Below are 12,969 nucleotides of genomic sequence, written 5' to 3' on the forward strand. Positions count from 1 at the left end.
TCCCGTCGACGCGGACATGTCGGACCATGGAGGTTCCGACTATGAATGAGTCTCGATGATCCCCGCGGCCGCTGGTCCTGGGCGCCGATGTGAGCGGGTCTGTCGCCGTATCAGGACGAGCAGAAGTCCGCGTTACACCTGCTGCAGGAGGAGAAGCGGCCGCTGCTCCAGGCGGGATCCCGAGAGGAGGAGAGGGCGGGACTGTCCCCGCGACACCTGCCGCGGGAGGAGACGCAGCGGACTTTGAACCCGACACGCCGATCAGGACCGCGGATGGAAGCCCGGAGTTGTTCGATCCGGCGGGGACTCCGATTGTGTTCGGGCGGCGGCGGGTGTCGGGGTGTCTACTCACTGCGTCTCTCAGGAGCTGCCGGCGTTTGGCGGAAGATGACGGGCGGCCTTCTCTCCTAGTCCGCGAAGCAGCGACAGGCTGAGGATTTTCCCCGCTGAGTGGAGGAGCGGCTGTCACGACGTCGTCAGATGTTGGATCGGACAGAACCTCAAAGCGGTTGGAGAGAAGGAGGCCATCCCGGCCCGAGGCTTTCTTCCTGCGGCACACCACTTCGGTCCACAGTTGTTTGGGTGTGGAGCTCGAGGAAGGCCGCGGCGAGGTGTCGGGGTCCCACAGCACCGTGTCCTGCACAGCCGCTTTGAGTGATGCAATATGCATCGACTGTTGATGCGCCAGGTCCAGAAGAGAATTAAGAAGATCACTCTTCGACCTCAACTCATCAGAGAGTCTCTGGATGTCTTTTTTGAGGTTGGTGATCTGTTTGTTGGCGTTTGTTGTGACACTGGCGTCGGAGCTGGGAGACACAGCAGGTGCAGCGGCGGCCATCTTTTTTTTCCTTTTTGATTGCTTTATGAACTAAAGTCCACACGAATCCCCAGCACCTCCTTTTTCATTCATCGATTTTTTTTCCCCCTTAAAATTTGCGTTCCTCAAAACTTCTGAGCATGCGTGAAGTTGACATTTTTCTGTCCCTTTAACGATGAAATGGTTCGGAAAAATAAAACCGGAGCGCTGAGGTCACTTCCTGCAGACCCGGGTCGTCAGTTTTTCCTTAAACATCTTTAAAGACCGGTTCTGGGGAAAACTGTGTTTTTACATGGTCTTGTGGCATTATTTGATGATGAAGAGCAGATATTAAGAAAACTAAGATTAAAATTGTAATTTTCTTTATTTACATTCTTGTGAAAAAATTATGTTGCAAAATCAGCGTATTTGTGATTGAGAGAACACGCTGGGCAAGACATAAGCTCCTTTCTGGGAGAGTGAGGGGCTGTAAGCTAGCAGGAGAGCAGGTAAACAGATAGATGATGGGAAGGGGAGCGAGGATGCTGTGCACCAACGGTCCCGCCCACAATTGAAGAGAGAAAACCTCTGACATTCTGCTATGACTTAAAAAAACATTATTTTTGGCTAAAAACGGCATCATCGTCATTAAAAGACAACTGGGAGCGATTTTACAATAAACTATATTTTCTTAACCTGTTTTTTAACATGTAAGACTGCCACTAAAACATCAGGGATGACTTTAAGGAGGAGCGGTTTGTTAAGGAGGAATTCTTTTTCTTCTGTGAATTCCTGCACAGCAAAGATAGGATGACGACAATCTCTGACAATATCATCTGAGGGATTTCAATTTATTGTGCAGCTTTCTATAATAATTTTTCTGATTTAAAAAAAAAAAAAACATTCCCAGTAGTGTTTGAATTATGATTATGAAGTTTTAACCAAAATCCCACAACCTAAATGTCTTAAAAAGACATTTTTCATGTTGATCTGAAGCCTCTGTTTCCAAAATCTCCTCTGAAGGGGCGTGGCTTTTGGAGCTGAGCTGAGCAGGTCCGCCCCTGATCCCCCCCATGTCTGATTATGATAGTTGTCTTGCTAGCATAAATCTTCACCACTGCTACATAAAAACATCCATCAATCTGGGTAATGTCCAGCCGTATGGTTCTGATCCGGATGTCAGCTGGACGAGGAAGTGAAGATCTTCATGGACAGAACTTCCTCCAAAATCCTGATTCTTTCTCCTTCCAGTTCACCAAAGACTCTTTTAGCTAATTCTCCAATGTTTATTGACTGTGATCAATACATTCAATCATTGGTTTCTCAGAGTTCTTGATAAAATAATCAAAGCTAACATCAAAATGCTCTTTCATTGATTTACAATCCTTTCCAACTGCGGTCAAATGAGCCGCCGTTCACATTTCCGTGGTCACATCAAGAAGCTCCGTGGAGTCTGGTGGAGATTTTCCAGCGTTCTCAGTCCTGCTACCGTAAGTATTGGATGAAACTCACACCAAAAATCCAGTGATGCTGATTTGACCACAGAAATGTGAACGGCGGCTCATTTGACTGCAGTCAATGTGAAGATACCATCTTCTCTTCTCCAGAACCTGAACTAGACACTAGGAACAGATGAGGGTTTAGTGCATGTGCAGCAGAGCTGTTGATGGAAAGAAGATCATTCATTCAAACAGAGTCTGTCCAAGAAATACTCGGAAATGTAAAAATTAAATGATTTCTTATTACATTTGTTCTCTTTCAGGAGAAAAGGGCCACATAGACATGTTAAAAACTCAAAAAACAGGATTTTCATCGGAGGAGGACTTTAAAGTTCAACTGATGTGATATTTGTTTAAAAAATGGTCGTGAATAGAACAAAAACAGACAGACTCACTGACATGCAACAATCAAAGAAAAAGACAGAAGTAAACAAAGAGACGGAGCTTAAAGGATGCTGGAAATAAGCTTCTTGAATGTTTCACAGGCATGACTCTATGCAGCAGTTTAATCTGAGAACTGTGTCTGTGTGACTGTTGTTGCGGGTGTGCTTTTAGAGTGTGAGCCCGTTTGTGCTGCATGGTATGTGTGTATTGGTTTTGGTGTAGAGTAACGATAATGTTGCTTTCATTCATTCTTCTAAATATAAAAATCTGGGCATTGAGCTTCATAGATCACCTGACTTATGCTTATGAAGGAAGGTAAAACCTTAAAGACCTCAGAGGAGCTTCATGTTTGCTCTTTCTCAACTATACATTCCCAAAAAAAGGCAATTACAGCCCAAAAAAATCCTAAAAAGGGTCTGTTCTCTGTACTAAAACACACATGTAATATTCTGTCCTATAAACAACTGAGAGTAACACATAGAAAATAGCAAGTGACACTAATTGATAAGGATTTTGCTTTAGAAATAAACTATGGTAATAAAACGAAACCATTCTCATAGTTTTTATTTTATGTTATGATTTTATTTCATAGGGGCTGCACGGTGGTGCAGTGGTTAGCGCTCTTGCCTCACAGCGAGAAGGCCCCGGTTTGTATCCCGTCTGGGGGATTTGGGACCTTTCTGTGTGGAGTTTGCATGTTCTCCCCGTGCATGCGTGGGTTTTCACCGGGGACTCCGGCTTCCTCCCACCGTCCAAAAACATGCTTCATAGGTTAATTATTGACTCTAAATTGCCCCTACGTGTGAATGTGAGAGTGAATGGGTGTGTGATTGAGGCCCTGAGACAGACTGGCGACCTGTCCAGGGTGTACCCCGCCTTCGCCCATCAGCAGCCGGGATAGGCTCCGGCACCCCCGCGACCCCAAAAGGGAAGAAGCGGTCAGGAAAATGGATGGATGGATTTTATTTCATGATTTGATAATTTCATTTAAGAGCCCCCTGTCTCATTAGCATGAGCAAAACATTCAAGTTAAAGTTAAAAGTTAAAATCACATCAGTTGTTGCACACCGCAGTGTGTGAAATTAGTTCTCTGCATTTGATCCATCCCCTGGGGGAGGGGTGAGCTGCAGACACAGCTGCACTCTGGATCCATTTAGTGGTTTAAACCCCCAAAAGAGGCACTGTGTCCCATTTTTAGTCTTTAGTATGACTTGGTCTGGATTTGAACTCACGACCTTCCAGGCTCAGGGTGGACACTCTACCACAACACCACTGAGCTAGGATAACAGAATCTAATGATGATTCCCAAAGATGCTGACAGACTCCATATTTTTGGCTGAAAGTGTTAAAAATCTATTTCATCAACTGAAACTCTCTATAAACCACCGTGATAACTCATAGGGGGAAGGGGAAGCCGTCCTGAACAGAACACATTCTAGAAACGCTGTCATAGAACGATCAGACCTTCTCTTTCACAGTGTCCAACTGTTATAATCCACGATCACTTTGTTTTTTTTTTTGCTTTTTCTTTTTTTCTCATATATTTATTGTGGTTGTGAAAAAAATACCAAAAACATTTTTTGGGGGAGAGGTTTGATCCAACTGGATTCCAGGTTGGTTCGGCTGGAATCTGCTCTCAGGTGGGGGCGTGTCTGTCCATTCTGAACGGCTCGCTTTCCGCGACATCGGTGGGCGGGCTTTTGCAGTAAACTGCAGAGTTTCTGCATTTTTTAGACAACGTCGATGCTTGTTTTAGTGGAAAATTCATTTCAGTCCCATCCCAAAATAAAATAATGGTCACATTTCTCTTTGTACTTCTAGTAGCAGAAAAGCTCCGTTTAGCTCCGCCCCCCCATAGCAGGTGCACTGCTGCTCAGAATTACAGCAGTCCAATTGACTTTCATTCTCCACCTTATTTATTCAAACAAAGATCACTTTTGTCCAAAAACTACAAATAAATGCCATATTATCTCTTTAACTTAAAATCACAATCATAGAATATGAAAAAAGTTTATTTTAGACAGTTTTATTACGCTGATCTCACAGCTGCACGGTAGGACGCCTGAGGTCGTTAATACATATTAACGATTTAATTATGTTCTATTAATCGCGCACGTTAATGCGTCAACTTTCACAGCCCTGATTTTTTTAAGTTAAGCATGTCTGTTTGGTTAGCTAGTTTAGCGAGTCTATTCTGGATTCAACCTGAGACAGAAGACGTCACTGAAACACGGTTTCTGTATGCATGACCTCAGACAGAGCTGCTATGACTGCTCTTGGAACCCAGTTAATGAGCAAGCACGCATGTGTGTGTGTGTGTATGCATGTGTGTGTGTGCACGTGTGTGTGAGAGAGTAAATCCCTGCTGCTAAATTCTCATTTCAAGTAGCCCATGGTGCTGTGATGGCATGCTGGGCTGCTTGACCACACACACACACTAACACACACTAACACACACACACCCCTGATAGCCGGTGTAATTAGTTGGACTCCACTGGAACTTGCTTCAGGAGGAGAGAGGGAAGGAGAGAGCGTCAGCTAGAGAAGGAAAGGTGACATCTGTGATGACTTAATGCACCGGAAACATTTCAAATGAAATTTTAAATGAAGCTTTTGTTTATCAAACCTGTACTGACACTATCTCAGCCCCTCAGTCATCTTCTCCTCATGGATGATCTTTATCCCTCCAGACACAAAAACCCTCGGTCAGTCCTTTTTCAGCTCACGTAACTTGAGTTTAGGACCAGCTGCCGGTCTGTGGGGCCGCTGAGGCGCTCACACTTGACTGTCGACTAAATCTCAAGGAAAAAAGCCCCTTGAGGTCCTCCCTGTGGGTAAGGACCACTTACGGCAGCATGTCCAAAGTCCGGCTGTGGGTCAAATGCTGCCCAACACTTTCTAAAAACTGTGCACAATATCTTGATTCTCTGGCACACGACTCCCTTGTGATACTTTCTGGCCTATTTCTAAAATCTCAACAGTAAATACAAAAAGGAAAGTTGACAGCGACGGCTGCTGCTTTTGTGACACGTGGGAAATGTCGCATTTATTCTGTGAAATACGAAAGAACTGCATCTGCCTAATATGCTAAAAAAAGGTGTTATTTTTTTAAGAGTTCATTGTCCACAGACACTACCAGACCAAATATGCTAACTACAGCAAGAGTGGAAAAAATTAAGTGTTTTAACAGTATAGCAGCGTTTTTTTTCACAAGAACCTGCGAGTCAAATGAAAATGTCACAAAAGTGACAGAGCTACGAGGTAGCAACACTGATGGTGAATCTATTATGACTGCTAGATGGAAATGATGAAGAAAATTAGTCTAGAGAAGAAGCAAGTACAGAAGCAGAAAACGGCCTGCCCTACTTTTTTTATTTTTTATATTTTTTTCTCATTATAACGAGATCCACAATATTGTTTTCTCGAGAAATTATGAGATATTATCTTGTTATAACAGAAAAATTAAGTTTGTTTTCTTGTTATAGTGAGAAATTATCTTATTATAACGTGAAAACGAAGTTATTATCTTGTTTTCTCGAGAAAACAAAGTTTTTTTAATCCATATATTGAGATATTATCTTGTTATAAAAAGAAAATGAAGATGGATTTCTCTATATAATTAGATATCATCTTGTTTTCTTGATGGAACGAAGTTTGTATTCTTGTTTTAATGAAATATTGTCTTGTTTTCTCAATAAAATGAAGTTTGTTTTCCCATTATAATGAAATATTATCTTGTTTTCTCAAACACAAAGTTTTTTTAAAACAATCAAAAACAAAAAAGTAGGGCAGGCTGTTTTCGGCTTCCGTAAAAAGAGACGTAAAACAGGTAATGTCTTGTCGTCTCAGGAAAGGGAGAGGGGGACGCTTCATTCTTCGTTCTTGATTATCAATCACAGCATTGAGGGTCATCCAAGAAGAGACTAGATTATTCAGGGTCCAGGCAAGGGTCAGGGCAGGCAGCAAGCAAGCAGATGAAGCAGAGTCAGAATGAAATGCTCGGTAATGCAGGCAGGGTGGCACAAAACAATACTTCACACAGAGTGAGACTTTGTGTGACGATCATAAGATTGAAGTGATTGGAGTTAGAACTCTGGAGACAGCTCCCGCCGGTGACCAGAGGGGGAGTCAGAGCTCTGACCCCTGACTGTTCCACCACAGATGACATGAAACTATTGTAGAATAAAGTCACTGGGATTATTACGGATGACACACTTGCATTGACAGGCGACCGATATATAAGTATTAGTGTAAATAAAGAAATAGTGTAAAGAAATAAAGGTTTGTCATTGAAATAGAAAAGTCAATAAAAGTAAATCTGTATTGATAATTATAATGCTTTAAAGAATTAGTCTTAACATCTTAACATCACTAAATTTTATTTAATGTTTGGACATCCCTAGACTATGGGAAGACAATACTACACATCTTTATTATATTTTTGCAGAATCTGCTGGATTGACAAGTTGACAAGTAACAGTGAATCAAAGAATGTAAAATCTAGAGCTCTGGTGTTAAAGGGTTACATCTTCCTCACGTGCTTCTCTGCAATGAATTCTGTTCTTCTCTTTGTGTCCTTTGACTTATGTATCAACATTCAGATTCACAGGTTTAAAAAAGTTTTCAACCTTCGCTCGGTCATCAAACACACAAGCACGGCCTTTCCTTTAAGAGTGGCCTTAGATTTTCCTCCAGCACATACCTGCATGATCTGGACAAACAACCAGGATCATGAAACGCAGTGAAGACAACAAACCACATTCAACATGTGACCAGAGAGACTTGTGAGAGAAAAACAGCCAAAGCGGCAGCTTTCAAAGCCAATTCAATTAGTCTTCAATGCTCTTGGTAACACATGAGAAACATGTTCCATTAGCATGGAACTCAAAAAACAGGCCTTAATTAAAAGAGAAGCGTGCTTCAATAATGCATTAATTCAAATAAACCTCAAACAGTCTGGAAGTATTTGGGATTCTGGTTTTGGGCCCTTTTTGCTCATCATATTTTTAAAAGTAACACACTTTTTAAAAGTCATTTTCTATCGTTTGCTGTTAGCACTTGCTGCTTTGGTTCAAATGCTAAATATTTACTGAGAATAAAAATGCATCTGATGATAAGTCAGTTGGTTCTTGTGTGCTGAACTTTGCATCAAAAAAAGTGAAAAAAAAATAGATATAAAGCATTAACTGCAATAATGCTAACGTGAATGCTGTAAGCTGAATTTGGCTACTGATAATTTTAGAGCTGATGGCTAAAAATGCTGAAACTGACGCTCACTAATAAAGGGCATGTTTTGCTAAATTTTTCAAAAACTAAAGTTTATGAATACCAAAAGCACAAGCAGTAATGTTCTGAACAAGCTGAATGTTTTGATACCAAGATTGCTGAAAGTGTGATTGAGTGTTTGTGTGCAAAAAATACACAAATGCTGTAAAGTATTCACACAATAACTTGAAACTCAGATATAATACAGTAGTCAGTGGCATTTTATATTTGTTAAACACACATTAATCCCTTTCTGGTTTAAAACCACTGTTTCCTTTTATAAAGTGTAATATTTTAAACATTTTTTGGAACAGACTAAAGTTTTATGTTAATTTTTTGTGTTTACTGAGTTTAGTTACAAACAGATGACTCCCCTCAAGCTTTTCTTCTCCTTTGAGCAAAAATCTGCCAGTTTAAAGTAAGATGTAAACAGAATTTATTCCTGCTTTGCTTTTTTGAACAAATTGGGAGACAAATATCTGTTTCACAGAAGCGTTTCTGTTCAGCTTTCTGCTTCTTGTCCAAGGCCGATAAGTGCTTTCACCTAACATCACAATGAACAGTAGAGTGTCCGTCTGCCAAGGCTGATCGCAGAAACAACTGTCAGCCTTCCTTTCCGGACCACAGCACACACACACATTCTGCACAAAAGAACAAGTTTTGTTGGACCCGGACGTTGCCATGGTTACAAGGTCAACCCCCCCCCCCCCCCCAGTATTTTAGGGGAGAACTGTGAGGGAGAACTTTTTCAGTGGTCACATTAAGGAAAAATAAAGAAAGGAGAACAGAGCATAAAATAGCTGGATCTTTTTTTTACAGCAGCACACTGAAACACAACAGCATGGTCACACAACACACACAGAAACATGGCTGAAACTATATATGCAATACTTCTGCAAAAGTTAAAACTGAAGTGAATAAAATTCCTGTTGAATTTGTCATGTAATCCTAAAAGAATATGGAAAAAAACAAAATCTCAGGTAAGCCAAAAAGAATACCTGAAGTAGTCTGTTAATGAGCCAGAACACTAAACTTAAGTAACTTTACACTTAAAGCATTAGCTGTGATAATGCTAGTGTGAATGCTGTAAACTGAATTTGGCCACTAAAGATGCTGAAATTGATGCCAGCTAAAATATTAGCTAAATGCCAAAATAGATTAAAAAAAAAAAAAAAAACTTAGGTTAGCCCAAACAGCTAGCATGTAGCTGAAATATTTGCTAAACTTCAAAATAGCCTCAAAAATCTCCGTAAATGCCAAAATGGTCCAAAAAGCTAGCAGAATTACAATTTTTAAAACTTTAAAACTGTAACTTTTTAACATAATTATGACTAATAAAAAAGGCAGACATATTATTACAGAATAAATCAACTTAAACCTTAAATACATTTAAATATTTTACTCTCCATAAAAATATATTTTGTCAAAATTATACAAGCTAAAAATGAGCTCAAGATAATATCGGGTCATCACTAACAAATAATAACAATGACATAAAATGATCTGAAGGGTCGGATAGAATTACCTGCAGGGCCGGATCCGGCCCCCGGGCCTTGACTTTGACACATGCAGGCTAACAGCAGGGATAACCAGTTATATTTAGTCTTTTTAGTTTAGCAATCAGCTACAGATTTTATGACTGACTTTCTGCTTTTGTACAAATACCGGTATGAAGCCCAATGAGACATTGGTCCTGTGATATTGGGCTGTATAAATAAAATTTAACTGAATTCAATTAATATTTGCCTGACAATAAAGCTTCTTTGTCACATATCAAACTACACAAGTTTGTTTCCAGAGACCATTTTGCATCAGAACCTGGCAAACATTTGCTCTTTGACATCCTGAAGTCCCCCTTTATTCTCAGGACACCCAACATGCTTCTCTTTAATTAAAACAACTCCTCAGAAAGTGAGCAAAACTTAAACATGGAAGTGGAGGTGTAATGCTGGAGATTTTTCTTTTCTTTTTTTTTTTTTTTGCTTCTTCAGGCTCAAAGATTCGTGTCCAAGTGTGCGGGATCATCAAAATAGGCCATGTTGATGTTTAAACAAACTCTGACATCACCACAAGCAATTATTAGATCTGTCCCAAAACAACAATCTAAAGTAAGCGTCTGCATGGCTCCTAAAAATCCTCTGAAGATCACATAACCCAATCTGGGAGATGTACTCATCCATCCCAGTGTTCAGTTTTCTTCAAGTTATTGCTGAGAATATGAGGAACTTTCTGACGAGACCACAGATTGATGCTCAGATCTCCCAGAGACCATCTGCTTGATGGATTGATTGTTTTACCTCAGAGCTCCATGTTAAAGGCTCAGCTGCAGAACAGCAGAAAGGAGTCAGAAAAAAAAAAAAAAAAACGTTATTCAAACTAGTGCCCCCTCTCCGTAGCTGAGAGGTCTGTTTGTGCGCTCACTCACTCGCAAGCTAACATTAGCGGAGGAAAAATATATTGACAAGCAATATTGGATCAATCCAGTCGTACAGTTTTGAGCCAGAATCTCAATTTGCTACAGTATTATGGTGCTTTTTCGAGGCCATAAATATTTGAAACCCAAGTAAAACATTTTAAAAAATATTGATAATTGGCCAAAAAAAAAGTAAAACTTTTTGCAACTGCAAAAAAAATGTCACACCTGCAAACAGTGGGATTTGAACCCGGGTGAGTCCTAGCAAAAATATTTCCAAGATCTGCACATTACCGCTGCACCACCACTGAATAGTATTTAGCAATGTGTTCTGTGGGGTTAATAAGGGCGATCTGCCACAAAGCCATTTTATGAAAGCATAAGGATGTTTTCTACACCTGTATTTAGCACAATAAGATGGCGCCTTGAACGGACTAGAACAGAGTTTTGGACGCATAGTTTGTATGCGATAACACTCTGCTTTTTAAACCCGTCTTGGCGACAACTTTAGACTATGATAGTACAGACTAAACAGACATTTTCTGACCGTAATCATCATGGTTCTCAGAGTCGGTGAACGCACCAGTACTGAAGTTACCACCCTCGTTGAATTTGATCGGTCCTTTGTGTTAGCCTCGCCCCAAGTTTTGAAACTGAAATTTTCAGATTTGAAAACAAAACAAAAAAAAAAGAGTTCAAAGTGAAAAAAAAGATTTTAAACTAAAAAGTTTTGAAATTGAAATTTTGAGTTTAGAAATCTAAAAAAACAGAACATTTGAAGCTGAAAATAATTAGGTTTATTTTAGCATGGGTAAAAGTTTTGGAAATTTTACCAAAATTAAAAAAAAAATGTTTTATTTGGTATTCAAATATAGAGACTTTGGCATGCCCATTTCATTAGCTTCATCATTAGTCTGGGCTTTTTCTAGCATCCGCTTTTCTGTTCCAACGCAATTTTGAATTAAGAAATAATCAGAAATCATGTTTTAATTGTAAATTCTTTCACATAGGTCCTCTTTTATGAGAAAAATGAACATGTTGAAACACAGAAAAGACGATTTTCATGGGAGTGGGTCTTTTTATAAGGTGGAATCAGCAGGTCAGGAGGTGGACAGCCGGTCAACATCATAGCTTTGAGCTCCAGGAGAGTCCCACTGCAGGAAGAAGATCCTGCTTTGGATGGAGTTGTCATTTGAGGAACATCTGCATCACCACACTCAGCTCCTTCCAGGATGGGACGTTTCCCAGCAGAAATACGCCTTCCAGCAAACTTCATCATGACTTCTCACCTTTCCTGCCAGTGGTTTTAATATTCTGACTGATTTGTGTAATTGTGCTGCTTTTTTGTGCCTCAGTGGTAAAAGAAGAAACAGAAAAAGTATAATAGGAGTGACCTTGGATCGGAGGAGGAGGTGCTGTTGAGTTTCACATCAATAATTTAGAGGAAGAGTTGACACATCAAAAAAGGAGAGAAAGACAAGACAGAGGAGAAAAAGCAGCAAATCATTCCACAGTTATCTAAAATTCATGCACGCATCACCTCCTGCATGAATATTCATAAAGAGATGAATTTTTAAACTAAACTCCTATGGATAAATTAGGTTCATCTGTACACTTATCAATTATTTGCAGCCAGGTGAGTTTCCCGGTGCACACGTCTGGTCTGATAGTAAAGAAAAAGAGGACCAGAGAAGAAAAGGTTAAAGGCTGTGGGTTTTAAAGCCATAAATTCCTTCAGTTTCTCCACATCACTGCCTTCTTTTTGTTGTCAAAGAACCTAATTTTAAGATTTTTAAGATTAAGGAACTCAGAAAAGAAATGTAAACAGAAATGTTATCTTTTCTAGATTAACCGTAAAGCAGAGAGATCAATGCTTCTTCTAGTCTGGATTTACTCTGAAAAATGTGAACAGTTTTTGTTTGATCCTCAATCAGGCCACTAGATGGTAGAATTCCATAGGGAATCAAGAAAAAAAAGAAATATTTTTGGATATGGTTACTTGGGTGGCCTAGTAGACATTTTGGTTCAGGTCAAGGACTAGTGCAGGGGTCTGGAACCTGCGGCTCCAGACTACTAGAGGCTGTTTTTTACACAGCAGCATTGTAAAAATTCCCAGAGATAATTTAACTTATATTTTTTAGGGGTGTCAAACTATCGTGTTATCGATTGAGTCATCAACCACATGATTGGGCCCCGATTTCTGATCACGAGATCAGATCGCAACATTACTAAAAATTGGCATTCTGCTATCTTTTTGGACTATTGTGACATTTACTTAGATTTTTTAAGCTATTTTTGAGTCTAGCTATTTTTTCAGCTAAAAACTAGCTGTTTTGGTTGTTTGGTCGAAGTCCACATCCCTTCTACTTTAAAGAGGGCTCGGCCAAATCTGTCAATCAAACGGACCACATACTTTTACTGAGGCTTCTGATTAGTCAGTTTACAACCTGAATAACTTCCACAACAGAAACAAATATGGAAAAAAAATCACCTAGATGTTAAAAAAAAGTATCAGAGCAAGAATTGTGATTCTGAAAAATAGAATGACCGAGTAATAGCTGTTTAATATGTTCATAGAATAGGATTTTGTTCATTTGGAATGAGAGAGAGGG

General features: G+C 39.8%; 2 protein-coding genes across 8 annotated transcripts in view; both read right to left on the reverse strand.

The window, feature by feature from the left end:
* tle5 (TLE family member 5, transcriptional modulator) overlaps positions 1–12,969 on the reverse strand; it is a 439,890-nt gene that overhangs the window by 93,790 nt on the left and 333,131 nt on the right. The window lies entirely within an intron of this gene.
* akap6 (A kinase (PRKA) anchor protein 6) overlaps positions 1–12,969 on the reverse strand; it is a gene marked incomplete at its 3' end in the record, with an annotated part of 208,933 nt that overhangs the window by 40,352 nt on the left and 155,612 nt on the right.

The sequence above is a fragment of the Oryzias melastigma genome, linkage group LG4 (genome assembly GCF_002922805.2).
Source record: "Oryzias melastigma strain HK-1 linkage group LG4, ASM292280v2, whole genome shotgun sequence".
Taxonomy (NCBI): Eukaryota; Metazoa; Chordata; class Actinopteri; order Beloniformes; family Adrianichthyidae; genus Oryzias; species Oryzias melastigma.